The 18098-nt window shown below is 46.9% G+C and overlaps 1 pseudogene; it reads right to left on the reverse strand.

Annotated features, from left to right (window-relative positions):
- Nucleotides 1-13965: 13965 nt before the first annotated feature.
- LOC123039651 (2-methylpropanoate--CoA ligase CCL4-like) lies at nt 13966-14475 on the reverse strand (annotated as a pseudogene).
- Nucleotides 14476-18098: the final 3623 nt, after the last annotated feature.

An 18098-nucleotide genomic window follows, 5' to 3' on the forward strand; every position in this document is an offset into this window, starting at 1 on the left:
TGGCGCTTTGGCTCATCGTATGATGTATTCGCTTCCTTATCTTTTCTCTTTCTCGGTCTGGTAGACATGTCCTTCACATAGATAACCTGTGCCACATCATTGGCTAGGACGAACGGTTCGTCAGTGTACCCAAGATTTTTCAGATCCACTGTTGTCATTCCGTACTGTGGGTCTACCTGTACCCCGCCTCCTGACAGATTGACCCATTTGCACTTAAACAAAGAGACCTTAAAATCATGTCCGTAGTCAAGTTCCCATATGTCCACTATGTAACCATAATATGTGTCCTTTCCCCTCTCGGTTGTTGCATCAAAGCGGACACCGCTATTTTGGTTGGTGCTCTTTTCATCCTGGTCAATTGTGTAAAATGTATTCCCGTTTATCTCATATCCTTTCCAAATCAATACCGTCAAAGATGGTCCCCTGGACAACAAGTACAGCTCATCACAAACAGTGTTGTCACCTCTGATACGTGCTTCCAACCAACTGCTGAAAGTCCTGATGTGTTCACATGTAATCCAGTCGTCGCACTGCTCCGGCTGTTCGGAGCGCAGACTGTTCTTGTGTTCATTGACATACGGGGTCACCAAGGTAGAGTTCTGTAGAACTGTGTAGTGTGCTTGAGACCAAGAATATCCGTCCCTGCATATTATTGAGTCCCTTCCAAGCGTGCCTTTTCCAGTCAGTCTCCCCTCATACCGCGATTGAGGGAGACCTATCTTCTTAAGACCAGGAATGAAGTCAACACAAAACCCGATGACATCCTCTGTTTGATGGCCCATGGAGATGCTTCCTTCCGGCCTAGCGCGGTTACGGACATATTTCTTTAGGACTCCCATGAACCTCTCAAAGGGGTACATATTGTGTAGAAATATGGGGCCCAGAATGACAATCTCATCAACTAGATGAACTAGGACGTGCGTCATGATATTGAAGAAGGATGGTGGGAACACCAGCTTGAAACTGACAAGACATTGCACCACATCACTCCTTAGCCTTGTTATGATTTTTGGATCGATCACCTTCTGAGAGATTGCATTGAGGAATGCACATAGCTTCACAATGGCTAATCGGACGTTTTCCGGTAGAAGCCCCCTCAATGCAACCGGAAGCAGTTGCGTCATAATCACGTGGCAGTCATGAGACTTTAGGAAGAAATCGACGATGGCCCAGGTACACATTCTTCCTGTAGCTTGCCAGGTATATACTATCGGTGTCAAGTAAACAGTGCGTGCATGCGTGGTATCCCTTGTTTGTCTGTCCTGAAAGGTTACTGAGAGCGGGTCAATCGTTGATGGTCACGAATAGCAATGCCTTTAGGTTAAATTCCTCCTGTTTGTGCTCATCCCACGTACGTACACCGTTTCCATTCCACAGCTGTAAAAGTTCTTCAACTAATGGCCTTAGGTACACATCAATATCGTTGCCCGGTTGCTTAGGGCCTTGGATGAGAACTGACATCATAATAAACTTCCGCTTCATGCACATCCAAGGAGGAAGATTATACATACATAGAGTCACGGGGCAGGTGCTGTGATTGCTGCTCTGCTCCCCGAAAGGATTAATGCCATCCGCGCTTAAAGCAAACCATACGTTCCTTGGCTCACTTGCAAACTCATCCCAGTACTTTCTCTCGATTTTTCTCCACTGCGACCCGTCAGCGGGTGCTCTCAACTTCCCGTCTTTCTTACGGTCCTCACTGTGCCATCGCATCAACTTGGCATGCTCTCTATTTCTGAACAGACGTTTCAACCATGGTATTATAGGAGCATACCACATCACCTTCGCAGGAACCCTCTTCCTGGGGGCTCGCCGTCAACATCACCAGGGTCATCTCGTCTGATCTTATACCGTAATGCACCGCATACCAGGCATGCGTTCATATCCTTGTACGCACCGCGGAAGAGGATGCAGTCATTAGGGCATGCATGTATCTTCTGCACCTCCAATCCTAGAGGGCATACGACCTTCTTTGTTGCGTATGTACTGTCGGGCAATTCGTTATCCTTTGGAAGCTTCTTCTTCAATATTTTCAGTAGCTTCTCAAATCCTTTGTCAGGCACAGCATTCTCTGCCTTCCACTGCAGCAATTCCAGTACGGTACCGAGCTTTGTGTTGCCATCTTCGCAATTGGGGTACAACCCTTTTTTGTGGTCCTCTAACATGCGAGCGAACTTCAGCTTCTCCTTTTGACTTTCGCATTGCGTCCTTGCATCGACAATGACCCGGCGGAGATCATTATCATCGGGCACATCGTCTGGTTCCTCTTGATCTTCAGCAGCTTCGCCCGTTGCAGCATCATCGTGCACATCGTCTGGTTCCTCTTGATGTTCAGTAGCATCACCGTATTCAGGGGGCACATAGTTGTCATCGTACTCTTCTTCTTCGCCGTCTTCCATCATAACCCCTATTTCTCCGTGCCTCGTCCAAACATTATAGTGTGGCATGAAACCCTTGTAAAGCAGGTGGGTGTGGAGGATTTTCCGGTCAGAGTAAGACTTCGTATTCCCACATATAGGGCATGGACAACACATAAAACTATTCTGCTTGTTTGCCTCAGCCACTTCGAGAAAATCATGCACGCCCTTAATGTACTCGGAGGTGTGTCTTGAACCGTACATCCATTGCCGGTTCATCTGCGTGCATTATATATAATTAAGTGTGTCAAAAATCATTACAGAACATCATGAATAGATAATTTAGTGACCAAATTAATAGAAGTTCATCATCACATTAAAACCAAAGTACATACATAGTTCTCATCTAACAACATAAAGCTCTGCAGAGCATCTACATTAATTAAACCATACACTGAAACTATGTAAAACATTTCAATGCGAAAACAAATACGATCATAATCGCAACCAATGTAACAACTGATCCAACGGCATAATGATACCAAGCCTCGGTATGAAGGGTATATTTTATAATCTTCCTAATCTTCAAGCGCATTGCATCCATCTTGATCTTGTGATCATCGACGACATCCGCAACATGCAACTCCAATATCATCTTCTCCTCCTCAATTTTTCTAATTTTTTCCTTCAACAAATAGTTTTCTTCTTCAACTAAATTTAACCTCTCGACAATAGGGTCGGTTGGAATTTCCGGTTCAACAACCTCCTAAATAAATAAAATCTATATCACGTTGGTCGGCATAATTGTCATAAACAATAAATGAACCAATAGTTATGAAAAGATAATATATACCACATCTGAATCATAGACAGGACGAGGGCCGACGGGGGCGGATACCAAAACCATCACACTATATAAGATGCAATAATAAAAGTAAGAAATTATACAAGTATCTATATAAATATACAAGTAAGATTTTTTTTCCTTTCAGAAAGAAGATAAGAACAAGAGACTCACCACGGTGGTGCCGGCGACGAGATCGGCGCGGGCGATCGACGGCGGTGAAGACGGGGACGGGACGTGACGGACCGCTAAACCTAGACAAATATTGAGGAAAATGGAGCTTGGAGGTCGAGCTTGGAGAGGAGAAAGCTTAAGTAGTGTGGCTCGGGCATTCCATCGAACACCTCGTGTGCATAGGAGGTGAGCTAGAGCACCACAAAGCTCTCCCCTCGCCGGCCACGAAAAACAGAGCACTGGGAGTGCTCTGCTCGTGGGCGAGGGGTAGATATAGGCAACTAATTGGTCACGGTTCGTTCCACGAACCGGGACTAAAGGCCAGCCTTTTGTCCCGGTTCACTCCACCAACCGGGACCACTGCTGGTGGGCCAGGAGCGAGGCGCATTGGTCCCGGTTCGTCCCACCAACCGGAACCAATAGGTCCAGCCGAACCGGGACCAATGGCCCACGAGGCCCGGCCGGCCCCCGGGGCTCACGAACCGGGTCCAATGCCCCCATTGGTCCCGGTTCTGGATTAAACCGGGACTAATGGGCTGACCCGGCCTGGACCATTGCCCCCTTTTCTACTAGTGGCAGCGTCACCGATGGCCGTGTGGATGGCGGAGAGGAGGACGACGTGGAGGATGGGCCCCGGTGGTGTCAATCGTGCTCACCTCGACTGCCCTTACTGCGCCGCCGAAGCATGAATCTGCAAACGAAGAAAAAACTTTTCATCTTTACATGTATTCTAAGCAATGGACAGTAGTCATGTACATAATGAAGGCATTGTAAAGCTCGACGCAGTTCATACCAGTAGCAGGATCAACCTTGCTCCATGAGGGACTTGCATATGGAAATACGTAAAAATTTAAACCATGCCATGATATTAAAAACATCCTTTGTTCATACTTTTTTCTAAGTAGTAAAGTAAAAGGTACTCATATGCTACACCGAGGTACTCCCTCCGTTCCAAAATAGATGACTCAACTTTATAATAACTTTAGTACAAAACTGAGTCATCTATTTTGGAACAGAGGGAGTAGTTCTCAGTAGTTCGGACTTCTGGGAGGTCACAAAACAGTGTACTCGTGTGAAAAATTGAAGACAAAACTATCTTGTCTATTAGAAAAAGTATGCTGCTACCCATGTACGTACCTTTTTCTTTTTCTTCTTGAAGAAAAAAAAATGTTTTTTTGATGATCAAAACTGTGATTTACGACTGCAGAATTATATTTGCTGGCAGGCCTAAATTGGCTGGCATCCACGTCCTAAAACCTTACAGAATTCTGTTAGTTGGTCCAAACAACTGCGGACAAATGGGCTGGGCGGAGAAGCCATTCGCCACCTGAGCAGCTCCCCCCCCCCCCCCCCCCCCCTGGCAGGCCTAAATTGGCTGGCATCCACGTCCTAAAACCTTACAGAATTCTGTTAGTTGGTCCAAACAACTGCGGACAAATGGGCTGGGCGGAGAAGCCATTCGCCACCTGAGCAGCTCCCCCCCCCCCCCCCCCCCCCCACACACACCACCACCACCACCACCACCAAATCGCTCACCTCACTCCGCCCGCGCAAGGAAGCGCCCTGTGCTGATTAACATGATTAAAAACATTTCTGGGGGTGATTAACATGATTATAGTGCGATAAACATAACAGGACATGCATGGTATACCTAGATAATTTAGCAACAAATGTGTAGCTGGTCCAGTACTTCTTGATTTTCGTTATTGCTTTAAGGCTGTCTGGAACTCAAAAGAGCTTTTGAAGTGATGGTAAACCAATACCTCAAGTACCATTGTTGAGTAGAATTTACTAACTCAACTGTTAAGCAGAATGTGTTTTATTGGGTTATGAACCTGACATGTTTCTTCTTCATGCTGAAACCAAAATGATGCTTATGGGGAAGGACCATATGATTCAGGCAAGAGTGGTCTGGGAATAGCACACTCAAACAAGACAATGAAGAACGAAATGAAGTGGATTCATGGTTTAGTAAATGATCAACATACAGAAGGGCTTACGAGATGACACACCCAAATCCGTAGAACGGCGAGCGTCCGCATTAAGGCCACGCACATTCCAACAAAGGATATTAATATTATTTCTATCCATAGAATGCTGGACCGAAACGACCAAAAGACCAAGACTCTACACTGCAATGTCTTCCAATGGAGCAGGCACAGTTATCTTGAATAATTTGGCCAACACTTTATTTCCTCAAAAGACAGTTCCTTTTGGAACATTAACTTGAGCTTCTCCAATGCCTCCTTCCACATAGGGATGTCCGTTGTGGTCAACCCCACCCTCTTGGCCATCACTACTTGGGCTCGCCGCTCAGCAGAAAGACCAGCAAGCTGTTGTGGCAATGCTGACCACATCTCTCTTGCTGCACATTTGGCAGAGGGAGAAGTGGAGGCACGATTTCTTTTAGTGCGCGCTTGGAAAATGCAGCGAGAGCTTGTGAATTTGAGCTTGACACACGGCCCCGCGGCGCAGACGAACCAGAATTCCTTTTGCTTTTATTCTGGCCACTATTCTGAGTGCCAACCGGGGTCAAGACTGCATTTTGCACCCGAGAAGGAGACCCTCGTAAAGGACTCAACTGGCCGGCCGAAACTTGGTGCAGCTGGCGGCCTCTCTGTCTCGGAAGAGGTGCTGTTTTCTGGCCCAGTCAACCCTACACGAGGCCCATAATGTATGGGTGATCCCTGTAGCTCAGTTAGGACTACGTGGGCCTCATCCCTGACCTTTCCCATCCCCTCCTGATGGGGCCCTTTCTGTAGCATATCTGATTGAACAACGATCATACCCCTCTCACTGAACTAAACTCTAGATGCTTCCCCCAATAAAGCAGCATCGGTCGCCGAGAAAAACGCATCGGCATCCGCTCTTTGAACGTTGTAACAAGGATCATCAAACGGGCGCGAGATCTCCTCAGGACGGTACGCCGCCGTCCACTGGGAATGGCCAGCGGTCGGGGCCACTAGAGGCACAGTAATTATAGGCGGTAGGCACCAGCTCCACCGAGGGAAATTACTACGCGACCCTTGATTACTTCTGGAGGGTCGGGAAGGATGTTTTCCATCAGTTTCCACCATCGCGATCGAGAAAGGGAAACGTCTAGTCCCTCGCGCTGAGTCCGGCGAGACACTAATGCCCAGATCACTCCTGCCATCTGAGCGGGAGGTAACCGGCGGCAGAGAGAAATCTTCGACCGAATGCAGGTGGATGGGGACCTTAGTACTCCCTCCATTCCATAATATAGTGCCTATAAATTTTTGCAGAAGTCAAACATTACAAACTTTGATCATATTTATAGAAAAAAGTAGATACATCTAGAATACCAAATGTACATCATTGGATACATCGTGAGTTATATTTTCAGAATGTACATGTTTGATATTCTAGATGTAGACAATTTTCTTTATACGCTTGGTCAAAGTTAGCAAAGTTTGACTTTCATAAAAATCTATAGGCACTACATTGTGGAATGGAGGGAGTACTGAAGGGTGTCAATCTTCTCGCAACAACCTATTCTGGCATGCGTTGCGGCATACGCAGGGTCACCTGCCCAAGCTCATCTTCCACTGGTTCAACAAAGCGAGCATATCTGAATTTCGGGACCTTGTACGGATCATCAGTCCAATGCTTCAAGATTTTCCCCTGGAGGCAAATTCTGGATGGATGGACTCAATCTAACAAGATGGAGACAAAATTTCTGCCCCATTGCCCCAGCACCAAGCATGATCCGGCATACTGACTAGGCTGATCACACACCTGTATTGAAGAACCCCGACTGGTAGCTTGAGCTTGACGATTCCAGTTGTTGAACAGCAAATGAACATTTGCCACTTTGATGTCTCCTCTATTCATCACCACAGGTTTGTTCTCACTGAATCAAACATAACCAAGAAACCGTGAAAGCATCCCTATGCAGTCCTCTTTCTCTGACGAGGACCTGGTATACCATCTCTCTGGACATGTAGGGTCGATTCCCACTCACCGTAATGACCAAGGCGCGCTCATCCCCGGCGTAAAGGACAGATAGCAACGTCCCTGTCCGGCCTCAAATCAGGATGACCAGTGGGACATTCCGTTTTGAAGTCGAACACCCCTGCTCGATGGAATCCTATCAGGGGCATCACGAGTCACGACAGGACAATTGATGCCCAGCCCCGATACTGTAATGAAGCGCACCAACCGGAGGGGGGCCAGGAGGTGGTGGAGACAGCCTCCCTGGGCCATCTCGCTCCCCAGAACGACCATCAAACAATCGAGCTCCTGGGCGCCGCCGACGCATCACAGAGTAAACACAACCTACCGGCGCATGAACTGCAGCCCTGGACGACTGTTGTTGCACCATCCGCACAGCGTCGGAACCAGTCCTGGTGCCCTGGCCTGAGCGCTCTAACTGAGCATAGGTGCCAGCACCCAGCATCAGCACGCTGATATCCCGGATCCTTCCACTCCGCGGGAGGAGAGCGCTGTGAAACAACCTGAGAAGAAGTTGTTGCCAGCGACTAGGTCTAAAGTTTGTCTGGTATCCTCCTCCAACTTAGAACGACCAGTCATCCTCCGCTGCCTATCAGATTCGGCGGCAGTCGACGTAGGACTGTAAGGCCTCGCACTCGTGCTTCCTGTGCCCAGATTCCCGACACTTAAAACACCTCGGACTCGGAGGGTTGGTGCAATCCACTGCGCGATGCAACTCAGAGAAGCATTTGAAATATAGACCGTGGAGGTCCTCTCGGACTGGCCGGCTGGGTGATCCCTGGTCGGGAAAGGACGGGGCGGGGGTGACCGTTCCTTGGGCGAGCACCGACCACCTCGCTTGTTCCTCACTTCAATCCATCCGCCCTCCTGCTCCTCCGTCGAGCTTTCGATCGGAGAGGACCGGATTTGGAGCGACCACGATCAAAAAAAGCTTCCAGTCACCACGCGTCCGCCTTGAAGAGAATCCATCCAGATCAATGACGGCCCTCTTACCTTCAGTGTCAGACTCCGAAGCAACCACGGCAGCCAGAGAACACCTACGAGACTCCATCGAATCTGGGCTGGAGAGGACCAAGTCCTTGGCCGCCGAACCGAGCACAACCGTCGCAAAGTCGTAGAATTCCTCCTCAGAGAAGGAAGATGGGGCTTGGGAGGGAGGACTGGGGAGCCATGTGGAGAGAGGTGGTGGCGGGTGCCGAAGTGGCGACCGCCGGTTGGCTTGGAAGGGGCTGGGAGCGGAGAGTCGTCTCTAGTTGTGTATCAACTCGCTAGGTTTCCTTCACAGCACCCCCATGTAGTATTAGCAAGCCTAGTTGTATTACACTTCCATGCAGATCAGGAAAGGAGTACCATCATCATTTGTCTGAAGCCTATCTTGCATTTTGTTGCCGCGCCCGTATATTTTTACTATAAAATAATTGGCACATCTGTAAATATATGAAAGCATCCAACGTGAAGGTTGTGTTCGCATAAAGTGGCATAGAGTGGTGAATTTTGGATTATAGACTAAATGTGGGAGTATTATGGTTAATTGCCTCGCAATTTCGAGAGAATTTGTGAACACTATGGTTGCTTAGGAAATGCTCCCACCGTCGGGTGCTACATACATCCATTTGATCGACAAGTAATTCCGGACAGAGGTAATATATGAAACCAAGCCATACATTGGTTAGAGAACATAGCATTATTTTGGGTCGAAGAGAGTGGGAGACAAATATCCACAACTGCCATAGTCAGGCAACAATCCTAATGACTCATCCCATGCACAAATACACAGTATAGCAGATTTTATAAATAGCGAAGCCAGATAGAAGCAATTCAGTTATATTATCTTCCAGTGTATAGATGCCAAGCAATCAGATTCACAATCAGTTTAAAGGTAGATTGATCAAAGAAATGTGAAAGTGAATGTACCAGAACAGTTGCACCACGACGATTCCTAAGTTGCGCTTGTAGTTACAAATTGCAAGAGTAGATCCATGGCTAGAGAGCAGGGCATGCAAATATTTAGGCTAGAATTTTCCAGAACGAATACACCAAAAGCCAAAAACCATGGTCCAAGAACTGCCCCAACAAACTGATCAGAATCCAACACTTTAATTTATATAGGACCTTCAAATACGTGAGACAAAGAAAACATCATTAGTTAGGAGTCTGAACAAAATAGAATCAGGTTGGATAAAGGGTCGTAAAGGGAAGAAAAATGAGCAAATAAGCCCAGAAGCATAGTCGCGGAGGCTAACATAAGCATGGAACAAATGTGTTATTCAACAATATCCGAGCGTTAAGTGTAATGTCATAAATTACATAACCAATAAACAAATATTTATATGCCAAAATAGTTGTTTGAATACATAGATACCCAGTCCTGATGCTAGATTATGCACTTTATATCCTAATGGTTTATGGGAAGAAGGAATTAAATAAGGCTTGAAGATTATCATCATTTGGCTGTGGCACTTTAATTCCAGATGTTCTTGAATAGCAGAATGCATGATCAACATATGTCATTTTTCATGATTCATAGATCAGGTATGTATATTCTGTCCATTCCAACTCAACTTAGACTAATGAGTTTTTTATTTTTTTTGGCTCGAACGATTTTAGAGTGTTGATAGTAATAGTATAGGGAAGAACAAAGCCAAGAAGAGTTATGTAGTCTTACAAAGTATCCAAGGCTTACCAAAGAAACCAATCTTCACCTAATTAGCTTATAAAGTGTATTTGCATTGTCACCCTCCTGCAGTAAATATTTTCAGCAGTTCATCTAACAAAAATAGGAGAGCTAATCCAGAGGCATGAACAGCTAATAGTGAAAAATTAATTAATATTTCTAATAACTGAACGAAGTATTTCCCCAGTGCAAAACAGCGGTAGCATTGAAGCAATCTATTTTCCAAGGAAAACAATAGACTATATACTAATATGCTGAGGACACTACGGATCTACATGTGGCTTGGGTTTAATAGCTTATCAATTTCACAAAGCATGTTAATCAGCTTGCAAGAATTTTGACACGAAGTCTTTTGTTGTACAGAACATATGAATACATCAGACTTAGTGCTCTGCCAAAGGGAGGAAGGTTTAGACAAAGAAAAGAATACACAATAAATGGAACCGAACAAAATTGTAACCTGGGGATTTCAAATATAACCTGGGGATCAAAGCATAGCATGCATTGGATTTGAATCGAGAGATGGTCTCATCCTCTAAGCATCCACACTTTCAGAACTACATAAAGCACTTTAAGAAAAGTGAATATGAAACGATAAATAATTAAATTTCGATCTCTATGGAACATGAAAATGCTATCCAACTATTCTTTGCCTAAAAGCAGAGCAATGGTAAACTCCTAGACCTGAAACTACATTAATCAAGGGATAACAACATTTACATGTCCAAACAAAGTGTGTCACTGATGGGCTATAGGTTGTGCATAATTGTATATAATTTAAGAAAATCCACTCATCAATATGATTATTCACTCTGTTAACCTGAATGACTTTATTACAGGTGACACAATATACAATGGGTTAGAATTAAGAAATCAAGTGCTTACCTCAGATAGAAATTTCTCATGCTCTATATCATGCTTTGACAGCTTTCTCTCAAGCATTCCACCACTACTTGATATGAAGGAAAGCATTTTTTTAATATAAAATTCCCCACAGTAAAGATATCAACAATAGTGATCAGTCAAATAAAAATCAATAATCAACATAATATTTGAGTTGACGTCAAGCTGATAATACCAAGCTATGAGCTACATCAAAATTTAATTGTCGCACAAGATATAGTTTAGGGCGTTCGTACCTAGCATACATTCTATGCATAGGTATTTTTCACTTGTCAGCCAAAGTGAAGCATAACAGACCTTGGGGCTACACATTTCTCTTCATCTTCCCTATAACAAATGTCCCTAAATAACATTAGGAATACACCGTTGCTACTGTGGTGGCATAAAGTCAGATTAGCCAAGTACCAACTAAAGACTCCCACTGTTGGTTAATGTCTTTGCCAAAAAAAAAAACTTTGCAAACTGCATTGACTCCCTGCAAAAGCATAGAGAAACTCATCTCGGTTCTTTGCAGGCGAAAAGATAAGACACATGTAGTCTACAAAGAAAATAACCGATTGCTGGATAGCAAGGATATTCCTAAATTCATGTGTAATCCTGTATAAAATAAGTTATGTGCCAGCATTGTGGCAGGCAACGTGATTAATCATGTCAAAGAAGAGGCTGTCTGAAGTACTTTGCTGCAACCATCTTGTTCAATCAACCATGCGAACATACGCAGTGGAGGAGCGGAGATACAGAGGGCATGAGCCACCACGTCTTTGTAATCTGATTGTTTTAGGGCTCCTCAAGTGTTAATCAGAGCTTCAAATCAACTACTCGCAGATTAAACAGATCTCATTTTCAAATCATCCGAAGGTAGTATGAGGGAATGAGGTGTGGGAAAGTTGTAGCGGAATACCTCTGGCCTCTGGGTACCTACTGGAACAAAATCACTAAGTGCTGTCGAGCGGGATCCGTAGCCTTGGACAATCACTGGATCTGGAACGGGGGGACAAGCGAGACGATGGGGTGAGTCAGAAGGAGGTGGGAGGGAGGGTGACCTTGCAGGTGCCACGTTGGGGTCGGGCGGGTGGCGACGATTCCTGGCTACTATGTCGTTGCAGCTGCGGCGTCGCTGGGGGCGGGAGCTCGACCGCCACGGATACCTAGCAAAGGAGGTGAGGCGGCGCAGGGAGGGCGTCGACTGAAGGGAGGAAAGGGGTGGCCGTTCGATGGTTGTTTTGCCTCGTGACGTTAAAATGGGCTTCGTGCGAGACTGAGGGCCCAACTAACCACAGGCCCCCAATTTTGCCATGGGAGCAGCTGCCCATTCGAGTTGACGAAAGTACTGTGCTAGAGTTTGATCGGACGGCCGAAGACGTCTAAAACAGTAGATCCGATGGTCGTGGCGCTGATGGCCTGAGAAGGCTGGATTAGTGCACAGTTTTAATGTTTCTAAATGTTTCGTCCTGTAAAATGGTTGAAGCGTTCCTACTCTCAAACAGAAAAAGCCGCGTGGTATTTATTGATAAGAGGTGGCGGCCGATTGTTTATAGGATGCATACGCTCATAGGAAACATACGACATAACTAAGACCATTAATTCTCACCTCAACCCTTCCCAACTCTGGCAAGAAACCACCATCGACCCTATTTTCTTTATTTCTCCCCGACCAGCCAGGAAATCTTTGATAGTACGGCGCCTCAACGTCGTTGGATTGTTCCGAGAAAAAAACCCTGAAAGAACTTCAGGTGTTGCATCACCGGTGCGTCGTCTCTGAATGCTTCTGTCGCTACTACTAGGTGCGATCTCCCAGGGAGGCGTTTTGATGTCAACTTTATATCTCCTAATTCGCCTCTATTTCTACGGCTGACTGACTGCGGCATTCTGAATTTGCATCCTCTGTTATGAGTTTAATGACTTCAGAATTACCTTGATTTTGATTTTTTTAAGAAAACAGTTAGATATCATTCTCCTTATTGAGCTGACCAAAAACATGAATAAAGTTGGTGAAGATTTGATGTCAACTTTATAACAAAATAAAATAAAAACAATCCCTGTTTAACATACAAATAAAAAGTTGTTCAGTGTAAACCAAGCAAAGAACAAAATAGTTTAAGTTACTTTGGCACATAGCTTGGGTTATCACTGACTAAGAATTCAGAGTAAGATGTAGTAGTAGGGATCCTCCTTTGTATCACTAAAGAAAGAGCAGAATGAGAAGTTTCCTCTTGCACGAGCTCCGGTGAAGATTTGAAGTCATGCATGACCGACATGTGCTACGCTGTGTCATGACTGTTCGGTCGGTGCTACCACGGTAGATCTTTCAGAGACTTCAAGATGTGTCGGTTGGTAGTACTTGGCGGCATGGTGCTGCGATGTACCGGTGGCGACTGCAACGTGCTCAGTAGTTTGTGCGCATGGAGGTGGTGCCGTTGGACGCCGTGGTGGCGTCGACATATGGCCGGACTGGCAAGGATGATGCGAATCTCTTTTCTGAAGATTGGTTAGCGGTTCGATGATGATGACGGCTTCTAAAACATGTGCATGCGGTGTATGATTTAGCTTTGCTGCACCGGCTATAAGTTTCGATATGTTATGCGGATGGATCGACGACGACACCGGTTTTAGATATGGGGAGTGATAGCACTTCACATTATCGATTTTGTAGTTGTGAGTGGTGGCTTCGGGTGGCTTGATGTATGTTCTTGTGAGACCCTTGTTGAATTATTAATAAAGATTACTGTATACATCGATTGATGCAGAGGCAGGGGTTTTAACCTCCTTTTTAGAAAAAAAAGTTAGATGACTAATAAATATACAACTCTCTCCGTCCGGAAATACTTGTCATCAAAATGGATAAAAGAGGTTGTATCTAAGAAGTAGTAGTATTCTTCCTTCTGTCCTGAAAATAAAGGATTTTAGCCAACTTTTCCAATGATATGCAAAGCGTGTCTTAAATTTGTAGTACATCGGAGGGAGTACCACTTTGCCCACCCACAAAGCAAAAGGGATGAAAATTCAGAAACAAGCACTTTGCCCGTTTGCCATGCCGTACACTACATCTTGCTGCTGCTGCTCCCCCTGCGAGTGGGTGTGGGTCCCATCTCCTGAGCGAGCCTCCGTAGCACGTACTTCTGGACCTTGCCGGTGGACGTCTTGGGCAGCTCGGCGCGGAACATGACGGTCTTGGGCACCATGTACCCCGCCATGTGCCCCCGGCTCCACGAGGTCACCATGCCTGACGCGGCCTCTTTCAGGCTCACGGACGCGCACGGTGTCTCCCCTCCAGAACTCGTCCGGCCACGCCACCACAGCCGCCTCGCTCACCGCCGGGTGGCCGTAGAGCATGGATTCCACCTCCACGCTGCAGATGTTCTCGCCGCCACTGATGATCACGTCCTTGGACCGGTCCCGGATCTCCAGGTACCCATCAGGGTGCATCATGCCCACGTCCCCCGTGTAGAACCACCCATCGTCCCGGATCGCCGCCCTGGTCGGCTCGCCGTCATTGAGCTACCCAAGCAGGCAAGCATTATGCACCCGCCGTGGAGCACGATCTCGCCCATGATGGCGCTGTCACGGGCTACGCTGTCACTACAAGAAATATGTCAACTTATGACCACCACTATTGGTCACTGAAAGATCACAAATTTCCATTTATGACCTTTTTGTGACAAAAAACAGAAGGTCAAAAGCTGGCCGTCGTAAACTGACTATAGCGATCTTTCTTCTGGAATGGTCAAAGACGTTTACGACCAAAATATTCCTACTGTGGCGTTTTGGTCACTAGCAACCTCACCCATGCCACGTAGGCATCCAGCGTGGCAAGCTGATGTGGCACAAGATTCAGCCCGGTCCAATTCAGTTTTCTACATGGGCCTAGCCCATTAATTCAGGCTTTCTATATTTTTTTATCAATTTTTGGTTGATTTCATGGGCCTGGCCCAACATTGTAGCCTTTTTTATTATTGGGCCTTGGCCTTTTCGTCTAAATAATTATAATTTCCTTTTTTTATTAAATGGGTCCACCAGTCAGATGGGTCCCAGTTGTCAGGTTTGGGTCTGGTAAGTGAGTCCCATCTATCATGCTCATATTCTTCATATTTCAACTAATATTTAACTTGGCAGACAAAAGCACACATGATACTTCAAATAAGAGCAACCAGATCACGTTGCCAATACATATGACCATGTGTAATACAGTACTTTACAAGATCTACATGTGTAACGAGCTCTACAAGTGTGATACAATACTGCTTTACAAGAAAATGACGACATGCCGGACTCGCTGGACAACCATAGTCAAGGCTGGGAACAAACAAAACGGCAACATGACTTCCTCTGTCAGGGCTGCCGATGCTGCTCCTTCCCCGCCGCCGCCGCACAGGTCAATTTCCTGCACAAGTATGTAACCAGGATTCAATGAAAATGATGCTTATAATCTTAATGATGCACTAAGCAGACTAACGGAAATATATATGGGAGGTATTCAGAAACATGTTTAAGACTGCATTTTGCACCCGAGAAGGAGACCCTCGTAAAGGACTCAACTGGCCGGCCGAAACTTGGTGCAGCTGGCGGCCTCTCTGTCTCGGAAGAGGTGCTGTTTTCTGGCCCAGTCAACCCTACACGAGGCCCATAATGTATGGGTGATCCCTGTAGCTCAGTTAGGACTACGTGGGCCTCATCCCTGACCTTTCCCATCCCCTCCTGATGGGGCCCTTTCTGTAGCATATCTGATTGAACAACGATCATACCCCTCTCACTGAACTAAACTCTAGATGCTTCCCCCAATAAAGCAGCATCGGTCGCCGAGAAAAACGCATCGGCATCCGCTCTTTGAACGTTGTAACAAGGATCATCAAACGGGCGCGAGATCTCCTCAGGACGGTACGCCGCCGTCCACTGGGAATGGCCAGCGGTCGGGGCCACTAGAGGCACAGTAATTATAGGCGGTAGGCACCAGCTCCACCGAGGGAAATTACTACGCGACCCTTGATTACTTCTGGAGGGTCGGGAAGGATGTTTTCCATCAGTTTCCACCATCGCGATCGAGAAAGGGAAACGTCTAGTCCCTCGCGCTGAGTCCGGCGAGACACTAATGCCCAGATCACTCCTGCCATCTGAGCGGGAGGTAACCGGCGGCAGAGAGAAATCTTCGACCGAATGCAGGTGGATGGGGACCTTAGTACTCCCTCCATTCCATAATATAGTGCCTATAAATTTTTGCAGAAGTCAAACATTACAAACTTTGATCATATTTATAGAAAAAAGTAGATACATCTAGAATACCAAATGTACATCATTGGATACATCGTGAGTTATATTTTCAGAATGTACATGTTTGATATTCTAGATGTAGACAATTTTCTTTATACGCTTGGTCAAAGTTAGCAAAGTTTGACTTTCATAAAAATCTATAGGCACTACATTGTGGAATGGAGGGAGTACTGAAGGGTGTCAATCTTCTCGCAACAACCTATTCTGGCATGCGTTGCGGCATACGCAGGGTCACCTGCCCAAGCTCATCTTCCACTGGTTCAACAAAGCGAGCATATCTGAATTTCGGGACCTTGTACGGATCATCAGTCCAATGCTTCAAGATTTTCCCCTGGAGGCAAATTCTGGATGGATGGACTCAATCTAACAAGATGGAGACAAAATTTCTGCCCCATTGCCCCAGCACCAAGCATGATCCGGCATACTGACTAGGCTGATCACACACCTGTATTGAAGAACCCCGACTGGTAGCTTGAGCTTGACGATTCCAGTTGTTGAACAGCAAATGAACATTTGCCACTTTGATGTCTCCTCTATTCATCACCACAGGTTTGTTCTCACTGAATCAAACATAACCAAGAAACCGTGAAAGCATCCCTATGCAGTCCTCTTTCTCTGACGAGGACCTGGTATACCATCTCTCTGGACATGTAGGGTCGATTCCCACTCACCGTAATGACCAAGGCGCGCTCATCCCCGGCGTAAAGGACAGATAGCAACGTCCCTGTCCGGCCTCAAATCAGGATGACCAGTGGGACATTCCGTTTTGAAGTCGAACACCCCTGCTCGATGGAATCCTATCAGGGGCATCACGAGTCACGACAGGACAATTGATGCCCAGCCCCGATACTGTAATGAAGCGCACCAACCGGAGGGGGGCCAGGAGGTGGTGGAGACAGCCTCCCTGGGCCATCTCGCTCCCCAGAACGACCATCAAACAATCGAGCTCCTGGGCGCCGCCGACGCATCACAGAGTAACACAACCTACCGGCGCATGAACTGCAGCCCTGGACGACTGTTGTTGCACCATCCGCACAGCGTCGGAACCAGTCCTGGTGCCCTGGCCTGAGCGCTCTAACTGAGCATAGGTGCCAGCACCCAGCATCAGCACGCTGATATCCCGGATCCTTCCACTCCGCGGGAGGAGAGCGCTGTGAAACAACCTGAGAAGAAGTTGTTGCCAGCGACTAGGTCTAAAGTTTGTCTGGTATCCTCCTCCAACTTAGAACGACCAGTCATCCTCCGCTGCCTATCAGATTCGGCGGCAGTCGACGTAGGACTGTAAGGCCTCGCACTCGTGCTTCCTGTGCCCAGATTCCCGACACTTAAAACACCTCGGACTCGGAGGGTTGGTGCAATCCACTGCGCGATGCAACTCAGAGAAGCATTTGAAATATAGACCGTGGAGGTCCTCTCGGACTGGCCGGCTGGGTGATCCCTGGTCGGGAAAGGACGGGGCGGGGGTGACCGTTCCTTGGGCGAGCACCGACCACCTCGCTTGTTCCTCACTTCAATCCATCCGCCCTCCTGCTCCTCCGTCGAGCTTTCGATCGGAGAGGACCGGATTTGGAGCGACCACGATCAAAAAAAGCTTCCAGTCACCACGCGTCCGCCTTGAAGAGAATCCATCCAGATCAATGACGGCCCTCTTACCTTCAGTGTCAGACTCCGAAGCAACCACGGCAGCCAGAGAACACCTACGAGACTCCATCGAATCTGGGCTGGAGAGGACCAAGTCCTTGGCCGCCGAACCGAGCACAACCGTCGCAAAGTCGTAGAATTCCTCCTCAGAGAAGGAAGATGGGGCTTGGGAGGGAGGACTGGGGAGCCATGTGGAGAGAGGTGGTGGCGGGTGCCGAAGTGGCGACCGCCGGTTGGCTTGGAAGGGGCTGGGAGCGGAGAGTCGTCT

The sequence above is a fragment of the Triticum aestivum genome, chromosome 2B (genome assembly GCF_018294505.1).
Source record: "Triticum aestivum cultivar Chinese Spring chromosome 2B, IWGSC CS RefSeq v2.1, whole genome shotgun sequence".
Taxonomy (NCBI): domain Eukaryota; kingdom Viridiplantae; phylum Streptophyta; class Magnoliopsida; order Poales; family Poaceae; genus Triticum; species Triticum aestivum.